Consider the following 19,916-nt stretch of genomic DNA (forward strand, 5'->3'; position numbering starts at 1 on the left):
TTCACCCCTCCTCCTCTGCCTCCTCTTCTCCCTCCATTTCCCGAAACAAAAAGAGCCCAATTAAGTCAGATTGAGTTAGGGTCTGGTGGTGTGTGTCTGTACATTTGTCTGTGTGTGTATGAGAGGGAAAGAAGGTGGTGGTGGGGGGGGTTAGTGCGTGGTATGTGGTAGAGAAAGTGTCTGAGAAGGGGGGGATCGTTCTCTCAATCGCTCACTCGTGTGGGAGAGAGGAGGGGAGAGCAGCCAGCCACAGAGAGAGAGAGAGAGAGACACACTCCTCTACAGCCTAAGCGGGGCAAAAAGTTTCTCTCAGCTCCTCGACGGGAGACGCTGAAATATTAATCAGTATGCTCCGGTCACAGACTCCGCTCCTCTGAATGCAATCGCTTCAAACCCCTTCCCTCCCTAATGATTGGCTATGAGTGGGTTCATGAATGGCTAATGGACACAGATGGGGGGGCTGATGGCGGGATAGATAGCGATGGGGGGGTCTGAATGTCCAAATCCCTTACATAGAAACGCCTCATATAGAATGTAATCAGCTGTAGGGCTGTGGAGAAAACCACACAGGCCAGACAGTAGTAGCCCGAGAGTATCTGACAATGACTTCTGAAAGTGATCCAGTTTTACTTCAAGAGAGATAGTCTCTCAGTAGAAAACCAATGCACTATTTTGGCCTTGTTGATTGGAATGCGTAAAACCAAATGGGTAATAGATTTGGGATAAACCCCCACATTGAAGAAAGCATTATGCTGATTTTTTTTGGGGGGGTATTTTTTCCCCTTTTTCGTGGAATCCATTTGGTAGTTACAGTCTTGTCCCACCACTGCAACTCCCGAGAGGCGAAGGTCGAGAGTCGTGCGTCCCCCGAAACACAACCCAACCGAGCCGCACTGCTTCTTGACACAGTGCCCACTTAACCCGGAAGCCAGCCGCACCAATGTGTCGGAGGAAACACCATACACCTGGCGACCGAGTTAGCGTGCACTGCGCCCGGCCCGCCACAGGAGTCGCTAGTGCGCGATGGGACAAGAACATCCCTACCGACCAAACCCTCCCCTAACCTGGACGACGCTGGGCCAATTGTGCGCCGCACCATGGGTCTCCCGGTCGCGGCCGGCTGCGACAGAGCCTGGACTTGAACCAGGATCTCTAGTGGCACAGCTAGCACTGTGATGCAGTGCCTTAGACCACTGCGCCACTCGGGAGGCCCTATGCTAAAAAGTTTAAGCACAATCCCCGACTCATTGAAACGAGACAAAATAAAGGGAAAAAGTAAAGCAAAAGGGAAAACATATCAATTCAGTTTATTTTCGAGACTACTTATTGACTGTGAACCATGTAGTAATGTTTTGAACGTAGGACCACTTCAACTACTAACGGAACACTAACTCACCCTAGCATTCTCCTCAACTCCTCAAAGTGTACGAGACACAATCAGCAACACCTGAAGGTATCAAGTGTTTTAATGAAGTCAGGAGGGGATTAGTGAGCAGAAGAATGGGAAATATGGGTTCCCAGGACCCTCTATTACCATAGAGGCCGTGTCTGGATTAGGAGCGGCTGGAGCGGCCAGCGTGCTGACGCACATGCACACATGCCCCTTCGTAATCCACTCGCTAATTGGAGGAGTGGGCTGTTATTAGGCCTATGACCTAATTCTTGACCTAACCTCTCCCTCTCAGCAGCAGTCATGGCTGGGCGGGCCACCGGATTAGAGTTAGAGCGGGGTAATGAGACCTGGTTCACGGGGGGCGTATAGGTCTATGTAAGATCGTATGAGGCTGTATGAGACTGTACGGATGAATGGGGACTTATGCTGCATGGGGACGTATGGTGCATGGGGACGTATGGTGCATGGGGACGTATGGTGCATGGGGACGTATGGTCTATCTATGGGGCTGGGTAGGGATGTATGGGATTGTACGAGGCAGGAAAGTTAGACCTGGTTCACAGGGTGTGTACATCACTGTGTGGGCTCATGCTGCACTGAGACATATGTATGGAGCTGTGAAGGGTTGTAAGGGGATGTAGTAGGATGTACGGGGTCGTACTGCACGAGGGCATATGGGGCTGTGTAGGGGAGTGTGGCGGTGTGGCTGCATAGGCCAATGGGGATTAAAAGGTCATACATACACAGGTCGCTATATGGAAAGGCATACAGGACATATATTGTATATATTGCAATGCCTCCTCTATAAAGGGATGAAAGCACTCATATGTCTAACAGTACTGTTGAATGTGCTTGTATATATTTGGGTTTGCTGTATGTGGTTGTGCATGTGTGTGTGATGGTTACAATATGCCCTCACGTGTTTAGGAGCATCTTTGTGTGTCATTGAAAGTATGGTGCGTTTTATCTAGTGTGTGTGTGTGTGTGTGGTGTGTGTGTACACGCCCGTGTGTGTGTGTGTGTGTGTGTGTGTGTGTGTGTGTGTGTGTGTGTGTGTGTTGCCTCTTCTCCTAGAAGGGGGCTGCAGAGTTTCCGCCTGAGTGGTACTGTCAGTGGGTATCACTCAGTGTGGCAAGACGCGTGGATCATTAGCAGAGATGGAGAGAGAGAGAGAGAGAGAGAGAGAGAGAGAGAGAGAGAGAGAAGGAGCAGAACGGAGGAGAGAATGAAGGGAGAGAGCGAGAAAGAGTCGGGCAGCGCATCTTAATATCCGTCTTGAGAGCATTACATACGGCACTGCACTCTCCTCTCAGTCACGCAATCACCCCACCGTAAAGGCAGAGACTCAGCCCCCCTTTTCTCCTCTGTCACTCTCTCTCCCTCCATTCCCCCCCCCCTTTGCCCTGTCTCTTATTCACTCTCTCCAAATCTCTTCCCACATCGTTCACTCCGTTCATTCACTTTATCTTTATTATCACTTTTTATCTCTCCCTTGCTCCAAATCTATCGCTCCCACTTCTCTCGATTGCTGGAGTGTCATTTGTTCTAGCTCTCCATGTTCTCCAACTCTGGAGCCTTCACATTCATTTCCTCTCTTTCCCGCTCTCCATCAATGTCACTTGCCTGCACTCTCGTCCAAGGCGCTATGCAGCTACTGCTCTATGTCTTCAGACACACGTAGACACAGACCGACACACACGTCTCTGCTACACACTCTTTCATTCCTCATCCGTTTTCCCAATCCTTTTCCGATCTCCTTCCTTCGCTCTGGGGCTATGCCCAGTGCAGAGATGCCTTATGCTAAATATTGAAAACAACATGGATGACATTTACTAGGATAATGGTTAACATTTGCCTGTATCCTTCTACAGAGCTGGGTCGTGTTCATTAGGTACCAAATGGAAGAAAATAGACTGAAACAGGGAAGGACTACATAGAGTTCTCCAACAAGAAACACTCATTTACATTTTCTGTTGCAAAATGTTTGAAAACATTTTGCGTAGCGTGTCATAATGAACACGGCCCAGGATTCATACAAGCGTGGCACCAATTGTCCCCCATGCAATGGTGGCTTGCTTGCTTAGCGGGTTAGGGGGTTGAATAATTTCTTAGCGTACATCTGTTGGTGGTACCGTTAGCATTTTAACACACAAACAGATGATGGGATGCTGCATTTGTCCCTATGAAACATTTGTGAGACCAGCACAGAGCTGCCTAGCATAGCCCAGCGTTAGCCTTGCTAACACAGGAGCATAGTGAAGCTAAGTGATGCAATCTGGGCTGACGCCAACAGTGCTCTGAAACAGATTGAAGCCTCAGATGACATGCAGACAGAAATTAGACACATGTATGCCCACTCACTGCTTGGGAACCACGTGACTGCACATGTGCAAATGGGGCTGGGTGGATAGAGGACAGAGAGAGTTTTGGGCAAGTAGGCTACGAGACTGTTGGAACAGTGTATTTGAGGGATGATTGAGAAAAATATGGAATGATAGAGCGGCTAGCGACGGAGTGTGAAAAGGTGGGTAAATGAAAATCTGAAGCAGCCTAGACGCCTCATGTACAAAAGACAGGCAATCACATTGAGACTGCACACACTCACCTCCACACATGCACACACACAAACCCCTCTGTCAACCCTGCAAACTCTCAACCATGTTTCAGCTGTCAGTCTCCCCCACACTCCCCCTCTCTTGCCTGAGAGTGCAGGCATCTGATCACCCCCCTTTCCCCATGCTCTTGTCAGCATGTCACTCAGACCTTCTAGGTCCCGCCTTCCCGCCTCTCCTAACCATGACCTACTTCCTGCCTGGGTGCCGGGGCAGACCTCCTTGTGCTCCACGCCGTCACACGAGTTCATCCCGTCAGCTACCATCCTAGCCTGCTCTCCCGATCGCCGCTCACACACACACACACACACACACACAAACGAGTAACACAACAACCCAGCAACCTCTCCCTTATGACACAAATCAATTCATCACCCACACATACACACACAGATACAGTACATAACACAACAACCAAACAATCTCTTCCTTATGACAAACATACATTCATAACACTCAGACACACATTCCCTTTCACTATAATCTCCACTCCAGACACACACACGCACAACTTCAGCTACACACACCCTTGACCTCAGCAACGTGGTCCTACGTGCGCGTACACACACACCAACCCCCCTCTCTTCTGCACCACTGATTTATTTGCCTCCCCAGTCGGTCCGTCTGCATGGATCACTTGTAAGGATTTGAGAAAATACTTTTGCTAAGCTGATTGCTAAGGGGGGGGGGACAAATTAACATTGCACAACTGCATAAAACCTTCTTGGGTCATGGTCTCCCTTATGTAATAGTGTTTCTGAGTTCCCGAAATACCACTCCCCCTCCTGACAGACACACAGCCCCCGCCTCACCCCATTTACCCATTCTGTTCTAATTGAGGGATCTTTTTTCGGAAGCTGTTATTGCGCTCATTTAATTATTTATTTTGTCGGGAAGCGCTGCACAATCTGGTGAGATAAGAAAGGTTGTGTGTGTGTGTGTTTTTTTACAGTAACTGTAACATACAGTATGTGTGTGTGTGTGTGTGTGTTTACAGTAACTGTAACATACAGTATGTTGTGTGTGTTTTTACAGTAACTGTAACATACAGTATGTGTGTGAGTGAGTCTAGACCAGAGTAGAACTTGAGTAAAATTAGGTATATGTGAAGCGAAGGAGGGTTAGGTCTGTGTGTGCCTGTGGGTTTTTTATTTGTACGAAAGTAGGCTATATATATACACTGTGTTTGAATTTTACAGTGAATATGTGATTTTGCGGATGCGTGTGTGTGTGTTTGTTTAACTATCCTTGTGGGTACCAGAAGTCCTCACAAGGATAGTAAAACAAAGAAAATTCAGACAAGTGGGGACATTGTGCCGATTAGGTTTAGGGTTAGGGTTACAGTTAGGGTTAGGGGTTACGATTAGGTTTAGGGTTAGGGGTTTGGGGTTAAGGTTAGGCATAGGGTTAAGGTTAGGGTTATGGTTAGGTTAAGGTTTAAGGTTAGGGTTAGATTTAGATTTAGGGTTAGGGGTTAGGGAAAATAGGATTTTGGATGGGAAGCAATTATTTGGTCCCCACAAGGATAGCAATACAAAACTGTGTGTGTGTGTGTATGTGTATGTGTGTGTGTGTGTGTGTGTGTGTGTGTGTGTGTGTGTGTGTGTGTGTGACTGTATGCATTTATGAGTGCAGTGGGAGTGCACTAATGGACGCACACTTGAGCTGAAGTGCGCAGAGTAGCTGAAGTGCAGCCAAGTCTGGCTTCCAGTCCTGCTTGGAAGCTCTAATTCACTCTTCCTCATCTCCCTCTCCTTCTCTGTCTCTCTGTCTGCTCTCTCACACACACACACACACACACTCTCTCTCTCTCTCTCCCTCTCTCTATCTCTCTCCTGAATCCTCTCCCAAATGAAAAAAGATCATGGATCCATATGCCAACCCTGATCTATCCCCTCTTTCCTGTCCTCACCAAGGCGATGGAGAGAACAGGGGAAAGGAGGACAACACACAACAACCAGCAGTGACCTTTACCATGCTCTCACTGCCTCAGGACACAGCTAGGGAGAGGTTAGGTTAGCAACATGACTGAGCGTCTTACCTCTACGCATGGGGTGTACCTCAATAGCCAAAAGCAGCAACGTCTGACATATTGGGTATATCTCAATAGTCTAAAGTAGCATCGTCTCCTAGCCTTCTCTCCTTTGTATGTACTGATTAAAAAACAAAGGATAGGAGAGATCAAACCGTTTATACCTTCTTTAATGTGTCCACCGAATGAAGGGGATGAGAGAAGGAGACTATTGAGATGCACCCCATTGTCAAATGACTTTATGGTAAGTGTAGCTGTCAAGTCCTGCCAAGACCTGTCTGGATCAATCCTTGAAGCTCTCTGGTACACTCTTACTAAAAAGTTAGAACCATAAAAGGTTATTCAGCCGTCCCTGTAGGAGAATCCTTTTTGGGTCCACATAGAATCCTTTTTACCTAAGGTTCTTCTTTAGTAGAACCATAAAGGTTCTCTTACAGGGACAGCCAAAGAACCCTTTATGGTTCTTTTCCGGGTACATCAGACTGGATACAGAGCTGAACCTACCGCTATAACAGCCAACTGTAGCCATAGCCTGGCTGTCCATCAATGACGGATACTCCTGTGGTCACAGGCAACTACAGCAACTATAGGTCCCAAACTCACTATGGAAAACGTCAGTCGGATACAGTCAGAGAGCAGAGACAACTCTAAGACTGACATTTAGAGAGAAGAAAAGAGAGGTGTTTATCATGTTAGTTTTGGTAATAAAAGAATGACTGAAGGAGAGAAAGAAGGAGAGATGAAACAGGACATCAAAAGAGGATGAAAGGAGTAGGAAGAAATGAGCAAGGGATGGGGAAATGAGTGATAAAAGGGGTACTTTGCGAGGAGGAATGAAAGTGACTGAAAGTGTGAAATAGAGCAAGAGAGGAGAGAAGTGAAGGGATTGAGTGACAGGAACTGGGTGTGTGAGAGAAGAAAAGCCCAATATACGAGAGAAAGGGAGTCAAAAGGAGAGAGCGGGAGAAAAAAGCAATAGAGAGAAACACAGGGAGACGGAAACAGAGGGAGAAAAAAGCCCAAGATACAAAGAGAAACAAAGAGAGAGCAAAGGAGAGAGGGAGAGAGAAAAAGAGTGAGAGAAAGACAGAGACGCGGAGAGAGATGCATGCAGAGAGACTGAAACAGAGGGAGGCAGACGTGCTGGGTTCATTCCGGGCTATCTGCTGGCTCTGAGTTCAGCCCTCCTCACACAGGCAGAATACTAAACACCGGGCCCCGCGTCCTGACCTACATTCATCCCCACTGTCACACAAATCCAGTTAGGACCGTCATATTTCAGCCGCTGACGGCCAGCCAGCCTGCTGGCCACCGCTAACCTCCCTAACCACCCCTGCCGCTACAGTCCCTAATAGGGTTGGAAAATTCCCAAAACTTTCTCAATGTTCCCTGTTTTTTGTGAAGATTTCCAGGTTGGAGAATTCCCTTAGAGTTCATTCCCTGCCGATTCCAAAAATCCTTCAAAGACGATTTCTGAAAAACCAGGGAACTTTGCAAACATTTGGGGATTTTTACAACTATACCCCTACCTCCAATGAACAGAGCCCCCAATGTTGTACCTTAGGCTGAAGTTGGGCTTAGACACTGATCCAAGATCCGATTTGTGCCCACCCCCTCAGTTGCATAAAGTTGGGATTAGGGGAGGGTAACCTGATCCTAGACCTTTTTCTGAGTGCAACTTGTACCTTGAGTGACCCAGCTGACCACCAACAGCCAAATCCATCAACTGCATGGGCGGAAGTAGGCTACATACAGGTGTACAGGGATAGCCATTATACCATTAGCATAACAAGCAGACACTGTAACTCTTCTCAGCCCCTGTCTCCTCCTCACTCTCATATCAACCTGACAACGATATGTCAAGGTTCTGTCAACGGTAACTAAATTTCCCTTTGTGATCCAGCCCTCTTCATCACCGTTTAGGGTGATTACCTGTTGAGCCATGTGGCTGCGGGAACCTTAGATAAACTGATACACGGCTGATAGATGGCCCAGATCCATACACATCCGCACACACACACTGACAGGCAGCCTGACAGACAGGCTGAGAGGAGTGGGACAGATGGGGATGCACCACCTCAAGCTGGCCAAAGATGGAGTGTCATGAAATTCAGCACCTAACAGGACATACATCACCCACCCAGCCTCTCTCCCTCTGTCTCTCTTCTCTCCCTCTGTCTCTCTTCTCTTCCTCTGTCTCTCTTCTCTCCCTCTGTCTCTCTTCTCTCCCTCTGTCTCTCTTCTCTCCCTCTCTCCCCTCCTCCCTCTTGCTCTCTCTCTTCCTCTTTCCTCACTCTCTCTTCCTCCCTCTCTCTTTCCCTCTCCATCTCTTCCCTCTCTTTCCCCTTTCTCTCCCTCTCTCTGACACACATCCAGCCATCAATCGCTGCATACAGACAATCTCCAACGAAGAGAAAAATTGAGTTATGAAATATGAGCACCTAGAGTTTCTGTGATAATTTTTTTTGTGGCTCTGAAAGAAATATGGCTTCCAGTGTTTCTCCGTATGAAGACTGAAGAGAGAATCATACATGTTGTTTTTGTAATTTTAAATTTTTGTAAATAATAAATAACATTTACAATTTTTTATAAAGTAACACCATCCTCATTACATTTACGTCATTTAGCAGACGCTCTTATCCAGAGCGACTTACAGTTAGTGAATACATAATTTTTTATACTGGCCCCCCGTGGGAATCGAACCCACAACCCTGGCGTTGCAAACGCCATGCTCTATCAACTGAGCTACATCCCTGCCGGCCATTCCCTCCCCTACCCTGGACGACGCTGGGCCAATTGTGCACCGCCCCATGAGTCTCCCGGTCGCGGCCGGCTGCGACAGAGCCTGGATTCGAACCAGGATCTCTAGTGGCACAGTTAGCACTGCGATGCAGTGCCTTAGACCACTGCGCCACTCAGGAGTCAGCAAATGGTTGATTATTCATATGCATGTCTGACAGGTTCATGGCCATTATTCTGTTTTCTCAATGGGGATTCCACACAGTCATAAAGAAGGACAAAAGACTGAACGGAAAACCATCACTGAGTACATTATGTAAATGACGGTGTTGCATTACATAAAACATAATTTCATCACACTGTACAATGTATATCAAGATAGTTTTATCATAACAACAATAAAGACTGGAAAAAGCCTAAATGGAACTCACAGGGTCGAGTTGCCTCACATAAAACAATGTCGTCATTCTAAACATCAACACACTGTAGGCCTTTATCACTATATCCATAACAATACATGACATTCCACAAACGTTGCTATAGCAATTTACTAGGCCTACTGTAGAAACTGCTCATCTGATCTGCAAGTAAGTATAAATAGTATGTTTGTGACATTCCGTGCACAGTATGAGGAGGTGTACAGTGCAATACAGAAGGTAACATTGTTGTGGCCGTATGAAGGAAGGAGAACAGGAGAGAGCTGGGATGAATACTGGAGGCAGAGAGTCAAACCTGGGTTCAAATACTATTCAAAATAATTTCAAATCCTTTATCTGGGCTTGATTGAGCTTGCCTGGCACAATGTCACCAATGGAATAGTAGCAGAATGGCCAAACACCAAACATCGCCCCCATCTGGCACTCCAGACTAGCTCAAACGCTCTAAGTATTTGAATGATTTCGAATAGTATGTAAACCCAGGTTTACTGAAGGCAGAGTGAATATGAGGGCTGTGCTAGGAGTCTGTACACAGTGGGACTGCTGCCTTGCCTGAGTGGAGCAAGCTGCCTGCAATTAAGGTGAAATCAGGGAGAAATCTGCACTGCCTTGATAATGAGCCTCGTCTGAATTATTAATGAGAAGCCGTTCCCCCGGGAACCAAACTCCCACTGAGCCCATCAGCCGCATGTGAGCACTCTCTCTCTCTCTCTCTCTCTCTCTCTCTCTCTCTCTCTCTCTCTCTCTCTCTCTCTCTCTCTCTCTCTCTCTCTCTCTCTCTCTCTCTCTCTCTCTCTCTCTCTCTCTCTCTCTCTCTCTCTCTCTCTCTCTCTCTCTCTCTCTCTCTCTCACACACACACACACACACACACTGTATATGAGTAAGCACACACACACACACATACATGTAAACGCACACACACATACATATGGCACACACACAGAGGTATACAGTACATGCACACATATACATAATACCAAAGGAGGTTGGTGGCACCTTAATTGGGGAGGATGGGCTCGTGGTAATGGCTGGAACGGAAAAAGTGGAATGGTATCAAACACATGATTTCTACAGTATGTGTTGGATGCCATTCCTTTTGCTCCGTTCCAGCCATTATTATGAGCCGTCCTCCCTTCAGCAGCCTCCACTGCATAATACACATTGACATGCACCCAAACAGACACAGACACACAGACAGAGACACATATGTATTCACAGACTCAAGCTCACCGACTCACTCATAGCTAGACCAAGTTCCTCACAAGCACCGACAACCTTTCATTGAACACAATAGCAATATGTTATCAGCTGCTTCATGAGCCTTTGTGATTTCTCCATGTAATGAAAAGGGCTCTACAATTTATTTATTTTCATATTCAAGAAAGAATGGGAACAGATAGGCTTCACTATGTACCTATCCAAATGAATAGCTCCCAAACCAACCAACGCGCATGTAAAAGGGCTCGTACTTAAGCATTTCACTGTAAAATACCTGTTGTATTCGGCATGTGACAAATCAAATATGATTTGATTTCAGCAGAAGAGAGCTTGATGTAGAGCTTGAAATCGACTTAAAGGACATTGTTGCTAAAATTTGAGTCACTTATATTGAGACTCATCTCCTACAGACAAACAAGATGGCTACCAATGTACATACGTTTTCTCAACCACATACAATGGAACTATAACCACAAATAAACTGCAAAATATCTAAGAAAATAAATTAGACAGGACTCTGTATATCAGTGCCATGAGCTGTCTTACCGCCTTCACATTCACGTACACACGCGCACATCTACATTCACCAAACCCTCCAAAACAAAGCCTTTTGGTAAGTAAACACAAGCCAAGCAGAAGTATACCAATTTGGTTTGGGGTGAAAATAGAGCATATTACCATGGGGACCGACCACATCCAGACCCAGCTTTTATTGGGCACAATACAACACCACTGAAAGGTCTAGCTCTCTAACTCAGTGTCTCTTTTTACTTTTTGTTTCGTTGGAATGTAGGCATAGTTGCGGATAACTCATTGTGCACCGAGTGAGTTAGTTGGTTGGTTGGATCATGATGTATAGATAGAGCAACACAAAAGCAGGCCTCCCCCTCTTCCTTCTTTACTTCCCCATCCGCTCTTCCTCCTCCTTCTCCCTTTGGCACCCCCCATCCAACCCTGGCAGGGTAGAGAGAGAAATGTAGAAAGAGATGTGCTTTCTCAGAGGATCCAATGTTGGCTCAATGCTGAGAACAGAAAACCCCCCATCCTCCCTTCCTTCCCTTGACTGTGGACATTCCAAACTCGTAAAGCGCCTCGGCACACCAAGTCCCAAGCTGTAAAAGGCGTCACCAAAAGCATTTGACTCTTACCAAACAGCGCCACACCTCCCCAAAGAGCCAATCCGCCCCAGGTCCAGCAAGTTTCAAAACAAAAACACTACAACATCTACATTATTACATTACATTTCCCTTTCATCATACCCTCCCACCCCACCCCACGGGCCTCACCACCAAGAACACAGTGTTCCTCCATGGATGGTGCTCTGAGGCACAGTGTGTGTTTGAGCATGTGTACGCATGCGTGGTGGGAGCCAGTCCAGTTAGAGGGTGATGATGTGACCCTGCAGGAATGACAATCCACTTCGCCATGTTTTCTATTTATTTTTAAATGAGCAGAGTCCATGTCCTAGAGACCTAGCCTCACTCACAACACTGCCTTTACAAACCTCAGCCTGAGAAAACTAGAGAAATGGTGGTTTAGTGTGGTAAGTCTCAACATGGAAACCCTCCAAGTGAGTAACCCTATGTGACTAGGGTTGTGTCCCAAATGGTGTCCTATGCCCTACATAGTGTACTACTTTTGTCAGAGCTCTATGGGACGTGGTCAAAAGTAGCACACTAAATAGGGAATAGAGTGCCATTTCCAACATATTTCGAATGATACAAATACAGCTGGAGAGGGGAAATCCATGCAGTATCATTATTGGTGAGATAAGATCTGTGAGAGATGTGATGTGATGGCTGTAAGGAGACGCATGCCGCTTATGGCACTCTGGGTAACTGGGAGAGGCAGGAGACCCCTAACAAGTAAGACATTTAACCTGAATTGGCCCGTGCTCGGATAAACCTGAGGGGAGACGTAGAGAAGGAATGAGAGAACATATTGAAATTGGTAAATAAAGACAGACAGTGTGGTATTATAAGTGTTGTTGTCTGTGAGATAGATAGAGACAGTGGGAATATAATTGTGTAATTTCAAACGGAAAACGCTATTGTTTTTCACATTAGTGCCTTTTCGGCATTTTGTGAATTTGAATGCTTGCCCATGCTTTGGTAATTTGCATGTACAGTTGAAGTCAGAAGTTTACATACACTTAGGTTGGAGTCATTAAAACTCGTTTTTTCAACCACTCCACAAATTTATTTTTAACAAATTATAGTTTTGGCAAGTCGGTTAGGACATCTACTTTGTACATGACACAAGTAATTTTTCCAACAATAGTTTACAGACAGATTATTTCACTTATAATTCACTGTATCACAATTCCAGTGGGTCAGAAGTTGACATACACTAAATTGACTGTGCCTTTCAACAGCTTGGGAAATTCCAGAAAATGATGTCATGGATTTAGAAGCTTCTGATAGGCTAATTGACATAATTTGAGTCAATTGGAGGTGTACCTGTGGATGTATTTCAAGGCCTACCTTCAAACTCAGTGCCTCTTTGCTTGACATCATGGGAAATTCAAAAGAAATCAGCCAAGTCTGGTTCATCCTTGGGAGCAATTTCCAAATGCCTGAAGGTACCACGTTCATCTGTACAAACAATAATACGCAAGTATAAACACCATCGGTCCACGCAGCCGTCATACCGCTCAGGAAGGAGACGCGTTCTGTCTCCTAGAGATGAACGTTCTTTGGTGCGAAAAGTGCAAATCAATCCCAGAACAACAGCAAAGGACCTGGTGAAGATGCTGGAGGTAACAGGTACAAAAGTATCTATATCCACAGTAAAACAAGTCCTATATCGACATAACCTGAAAGGCCGCTCAGCAAGGAAGAAGCCACTACTCCAAAACCGCCATAAAAAAGCCAGACTACGGTTTGCAACTGCACATGGGGACAAAGATCGTACTTTTTGGAGAAATGTCCCCTGGTCTGATGAAACAAAAATAGAACTGTTTGGCCATAATGACCATCGTTATGTTTGGAGGAAAAAGGGGATGGCTTGCAAGCCGAAGAACACCATCCCAACTGTGAAGCACGGGGGTGGTAGCATCATGCTGTGGGGGTGCTTTGCTGCAGGAGGGATTGGTGCACTTCACAAAATAGATGGCATCATGAGAAGGGAAATTATGTGGATATATTGAAGCAACATCTCAAGACATCAGTCAGGAAGTTAAAGCTTGGTCACAAATGGGTCTTCCAAATGGACAATTACCCCAAGCATACTTCCGAAGTTCTGGCAAAATGGCTTAAGGACAACAAAGTCAAGGTATTGGAGTGGCCATCACAAAGCCCTGACCTCAATCCTATAGAACATTTGTGGGCAGAACTGAAAAAGCATGTGCGAGCAAGGAGGCCTACAAACCTGACTCAGTTACACCAGCTCTGTCAGGAGGAATGGGCCAAAATTCACCCAACTTATTGTGGGAAGCTTGTGGAAGACTACCCAAAACGTTTGACCCAAGTTAAACAATTTAAAGGCAATGCTACCAAATACTAATTTAGTGTATGTAAACTTCTGACCCACTGGGAATGTGATGAAAGAATTAAAAGCTGAAATAAATCATTCTCTCTACTATTATTCTGACATTTCACATTTTTAAAATAAAGTGGTGATCCTAACTGACCTAAGACAGGGAATTTTTACTAGGATTAAATGTCAGGAAAACTGAGTTTAAATGTATTTGGCTAAGGTGTATGTAAACTTCCGACTTCAACTGTACATTCCATCACTTCAGCGTCAAATTTTGACGGTTAGGTTTAGGCATTAATTCCGAATGGTTAAGGAAAGAGTTAAGGTTTGGGAGAGGGTTAAAAATGAGTGCCTTGTACTGGGATTGAACACGCGACTCTCTGTGCTCGCTAGCAAGCCGCAAGCCTACTTGATGGTAATAGCGCTCACCACTGCCCATAGCGGACGGTTTTGAAGGCATCTTCCGACGTCCTGGTGACCTGGACGAATGTCAAATATCGCCTTGGATCTGGAGTGACCTGGCTGGTGTGTGCAAGCATGTACATAACAGAGAGTGTGTGCCAAGAGAGAGTTACTGTATAATCAGACATCCAGCTTGTATCATCTGTGCTCTCATTGTGTGCGTCTCTCTCTGTGTCTCTCTCTGTGTCTCTCTCAAATTACTCCATTCCCCTGAGCCCAAAGAGAGGATAAAATATGAATCAGCTGAAGTCTAGGATGGTTTCCAGTCTTGCACCCTCAGACTACCCACCCTCAACACACACTCACACACTCACGCACGCACACACATACTCACGCGCACACACACACTCACGCACAATCAAGAGTTCTCAGTCTCCTTTCTGCGCTAAGCTTTTACACACAAAGTCATACACATATTCTATCTCATAAACACAAACTCTCTCACACGCAGAGATAGCCATATCCCTCTTATTTCTCAACTGGAGTGTTTCTCTCCTATTTCTGCTAAGGCCCGTGTGTACTGACAGTACTATGAGTGTCTCGACATCTCTCCACAGAGGTTGGCACACATGTCAGTGTAATGTTTGTAGAAATCAATAACTAAACAGATATGATCCAATTGACTTTATCCTCTTTATGAGTAATGACTGTATTGTAACACTGTAATAAGATTGTGTGACTGTCAGCGGAGACCTGGGTCGTGTTCATTAGGGCAGGCAACGGAAAATGTTCTACAACGTTTTGCAACAGAAAACGAAAGAGTCCCTCCCTGTTTCAGTCCATTTTCTTTAATTTGATGCCTAATGAATACAAAATGTTAAACCCTCCCTCTCCTCATCCTCCTGATGCGTTCTAGTTTGGTTTATTTCTGTCAAGCAGCTAGCTAGCAGCTGACCCTGTGCCCTGCTGGTCTGGGCGGCCCATTACCTAAAGACACGTTATAAATAACAGTCTCGTCACTTCAGATTAGAGCTTCGCAATCCCCTGGCATCTGACTGCCTGCAGCTTACACACACACACTGTGCGACACACACACACACATATACCCAAAGTAGCACAAAGAACCACACACATTCAGAGCCCCCCCACCACCACCACACACACACACAAAGGTCATATAGAAATACTAATTCTCCGCCAAACAAAGGGAAAATACCAAATTCCATATGCAGGCAACACACACACACACACACACACACACACACACAAAATCAACATCTTCATTAGCCCCTAACACAGGAGAATCCCTTGAACATCCTTGAACCTAATTAAGTTAGTAGCCCCTTCAGGCATTACACACACACGCACCATTAAAACACACCGTTATAGACATTAGGAAGTCAGAGCCAAGGCTGCGCACCATTCTCTGCAGTGACACGCTGTCACACCAATCAGAGGGGCCAAACACACACGTCTATAGAATGAGACAACCCCTCCCCCTGCAGTATTCCCCACAAAGACACCCCCCCACCACCCACTGTTGACCCTTTGTTGTGTGTTGTCTGCATCATGTGTATGTTCTGTGTGGGTCTATGTCTGTGTGTGCTTGCCCTCATATGTGTGTGTGTGTTCGTTTCTATGCCTGTGTGTGTTTGCGTACGTGCATGTGTGTGTGTGCGTGGCCAACACCACAAAGCACCACAAAGCCCATGCACTATAGTAGCCTCCTCTAAGGAGGTCATTAGGTTCAGGCCAGGGCCTCAGATTCCAGCCTTCCTAGAAGTCAGAAGAGCAGGTATTTACAGTCAGCTGTTGGTTGTTGTCAGTACTGTCTAGGACCAAGAGGGAATCCAGAGTCCATTCCAGACCAAGAAAGAGAGAGGAACTGGAAGCTTAAAAGACTACCTGCTTTTGGACCAGATTAGAACTATTACATACAGACCTCTTTTAATAGCTGTCTGCCTGTCCCTCTCATCCTCCTCCACAAACCATGCAAACCATTTCATTACATTTCATCATTTCATCAGCAGCTTACAAATATTTTCGTCTTTTATCTTTTTTTCTTCTCCCGCAAACAAACAAAAAACACCAACTGTTCCCACATCAAATGCTTTTTTCTGCCTATTGATTGAAATGGGAATGTAGTGTATGATGCAAGCAATCTTATTCAACTCTCACACACACTCGCACGCACATTACGAATAATTAGGAAGCCTGCTATGATTGTTTAAGTATGTGAATGTGTATGGGGAGGGGAGGGAGATAGCATCTACCAACAACTGACTCATAATTTGGACTGTGCTGCGAGTCTGCGACAGTGTTTGCATCAAAGCAGTTGGTCAAAAACGGGATGATAAACCCCTGCACAGTCCATCATCACCGAGGCCTGTACTCATGATTATCGACTATACCATTTGTTTTTATTACATACAAATGGCTGCTGTACAGACGATGGGGTTGTGTCGCATTAAACACTGTCTCCTCAGGCCTGAGTATGCGAGTGCCTCCTCTAAGTGTATGTTTACATTACCTACCACGTCTCTCAATGAAACCAGGCCAGGACTATTGCCATTACGCCTTGCTTTAAACAACTTACCTAAACACCTTCATTACCTGGGATGGGCCGCACCTCTCGTCTCGCACCGTTCATAATAACCCTGGCCCTCAGACTTCCTCAGTCTTCCAAGGAGTCAAACCCCCTAATTTGCCCGTTTCGTAACTGTCGGGCTCGCTGACTGGGTGACACTAGTGCTAAAGATAAAGCTGGGCTGTCGCTTAGCGGTTAGTGTCTGTTAGCATGGTTAGCGTCTGTTAGCGGTGCCACTGTCTTCGAGGTACAGGGCAGGAATAACAAGGGCTAAGCCACCTGCAGACACACCTTAGCAGTGCTCACTTAAATGGGATGGACTTAAGAGTTAAGAGTCAGTCAGGCGCTTGGTGATTAAGGCTAAGTAGACTAAAGGACTGAACTCTACTTACTCCTCAACTCGTGACTACCTAAGTGCACCCTACTCCCTATATAATGCACTACTTTTGCCATTGGGACACACACAAGGTCTCTTTTAGAAACATAGGCTACAACGGGTGTTTATGTGAAGACGACCAAAATCCACACAGAGAAACATACAGATCATAAAGACAAAGTTGCATTTAAATGGCAAAGCAACACTTAAAACCCCAGGCCTCCAAGCATTTCTCACATGTACACCAATAAAGTGTTTGTGTCATTACTATGAGCCTGGTTGTGAAAGACTAAATTGACACTTGCCAAGCATGGAATACCTGGTAGGTGATGAACTGACATCTGTGCGATTTTCTCTCTTTTATGGGGTGGTATTAGCATAGTTCTGAATCCTCTGTCTACGTGTTCTGGTGTTGATTACTAGCTGTGGTCCTTTCAAAGCTGCTTCTTGGGCCATGTTCAAGGCTAGCTTTGTTGAACATTGCAATGTCATGAATAGAGCCCACATTATTACTTATCCTACAAAATAATGTCAGAGAGGCATGTTTGTTGTACGTAACATTGAACGCTCCACGACGTTATGCCCTGCTAAACATGCCCCTTGTGATACCCTGAACTAACCATGTCTGACCAGTCTATTGACAGTAAGTAGTAAGCACTCAAACTACTCCTGATGATTTTCTCATATGTTTTGGAGGATATCACCATTAAAAAGTGAGGGTAAAACCGTCACAACAAAGCCTACATGTACAGTGGTTGTGTTCATATGTATATACTGTATTCTAGTCAAGGATTATCCTATATAACTACTGTTGTACACACTTTTTCTATTCATATACTGTCCATAATGTCTATACACACCATCATATACATATACACTGAGTGTACCAAACATTAGGAACACCATCCTAATATTGATTGCACCCCCTTTTGCCCTCAGAACAGCCTCAATTCGTCAGGGCATGGACTCTACAAGGTGTCAAAAGTGTTCCACAGGGATGCTGGCCCATGTTGACTCCAATGCTTCCCACAGTGGTGTGAAGTTGGCTGGATGTCCTTTGGGTGGTGGACCATTATTGATACACACAGGAAACTGTTGAGCATGAAAAACCCCGCAGCATTGCAGTTCTTGACACACTCAAACCGGTGCTACCATAACTACTACCATACCCCGTTCAAAGGCACTTAAATATTTTGTGTTGCCCATTCACCCTCTGAATGGCACACATACACAATCCATGTCTCAATTGTCTCAAGGCTTAAAAATCCTTCTTTAACCTGTCCCCTCCCCTTCATCTATACTGATTGAGGTGGATTTAAAAAGGTGACATCAATAACGGATCATAGCTTTCACCTGGATTCACCTGGTCAGTCTATTACATGGAAAGAGCAGTTCTTAATGTTTTGTATACTCAGTGTATATTCTGGACTCTGACATTGCTCGTCCTGATATTTCTAACTTTTTGGGGATTTGTGTGTATTGTTTTGTATTGTTAGGTATTACTACACTGTTGGAGTTAGAAACACAAGCACTTCGCTGCACCTACAAAATATGTGTACACGACCAATACCATTTTATTTTATTTTATTTGGTGCGATCACACAGACAGAAAAAGAGACCATGACAGTAGCTTTCAAAACAGCCTCTTACATTTTAGTCATTTAGCAGACGCTCTTATCCAGAGTGACTTACAGTTAGTGAGTGCATACATTTTTCATACTGGCCCCCCGTGGGAATCGAACCCACAACCCTGGCGTTGCAAGCGCCATGCTCTACCAACTGAGCTACAGGAGGCCTCAAGAGGGAACCAACAGGAATGACTGACAGCAGATTGACAGCAAACCTGAGAGGGGATACAACAGTCAATCCCACTGTATGCACGACACAGTTCAAACTGCTGTGAATTTCACAAAGTTTCTAAAAGGGTTCTTCTGGTATACAGGGACAAAGGTTCTACATGGAAACTTTTTCATGCAAAATGTTTATGTGGAACCTTGTTTCTATGAAAGAAAGGATTCCAAAAGTGTTATTTGTTGGGTGAAAAGGTTCTACCTGGAACCATAAAGGGTTCTTCTACAGGGACAAGTGTTGGGGTGTGGGTTTATAACACTCACACCTGTGACCTCATCATGTCTCGCCCTCAAGATCTCCTCTCTGAGAGGTACAAGATCAACAGCCACACTTGTGCCTCTAACTGTCCTTGTTACTTTGGGATTACATGTTTATGTTCTTAACATTAGGTTGTGTTAATGTTAACAGGGATATGAGTGAGACGGTATAATAATGAGGCTGATACAGTAAAATAGGCAGACATCCAGGAGAGGATGCTCTAGGCTGCTGGCGAGACAGGCGGTAGCCTTTGTGCGCGCGTCTGGAGAAAAGCACCTTTTGAATAGCCTACCCCCTGGGCACAGACGTCAATTCAACGTCTATTCCATGTTGGTTCTATGTAATTTCATTGAAATGACGTGGAAACAACATTGATTCAACCAGTGTGTGCCCAGTGGGTTTTTACACTATGGACAGCTGACCAGCTACAAGTGTCTCTCAAATGACACCTTAAAAAGAGAGTATACAGTAGGTTTACAACGAATATTTGTAGTGAAAATTGATTTCTATTGGCCTCTGTCTAGGGCCTATTT

At 45.3% G+C, this 19,916-nt stretch overlaps 1 protein-coding gene across 1 annotated transcript in view; it reads right to left on the reverse strand.

Annotated features, from left to right (window-relative positions):
* LOC121562366 (forkhead box protein O6-like) overlaps positions 1 to 19,916 on the reverse strand; it is a 38,850-nt gene that overhangs the window by 16,369 nt on the left and 2,565 nt on the right.

The sequence above is a fragment of the Coregonus clupeaformis genome, chromosome 17, assembly GCF_020615455.1.
Source record: "Coregonus clupeaformis isolate EN_2021a chromosome 17, ASM2061545v1, whole genome shotgun sequence".
Classification (NCBI taxonomy): Eukaryota; Metazoa; Chordata; class Actinopteri; order Salmoniformes; family Salmonidae; genus Coregonus; species Coregonus clupeaformis.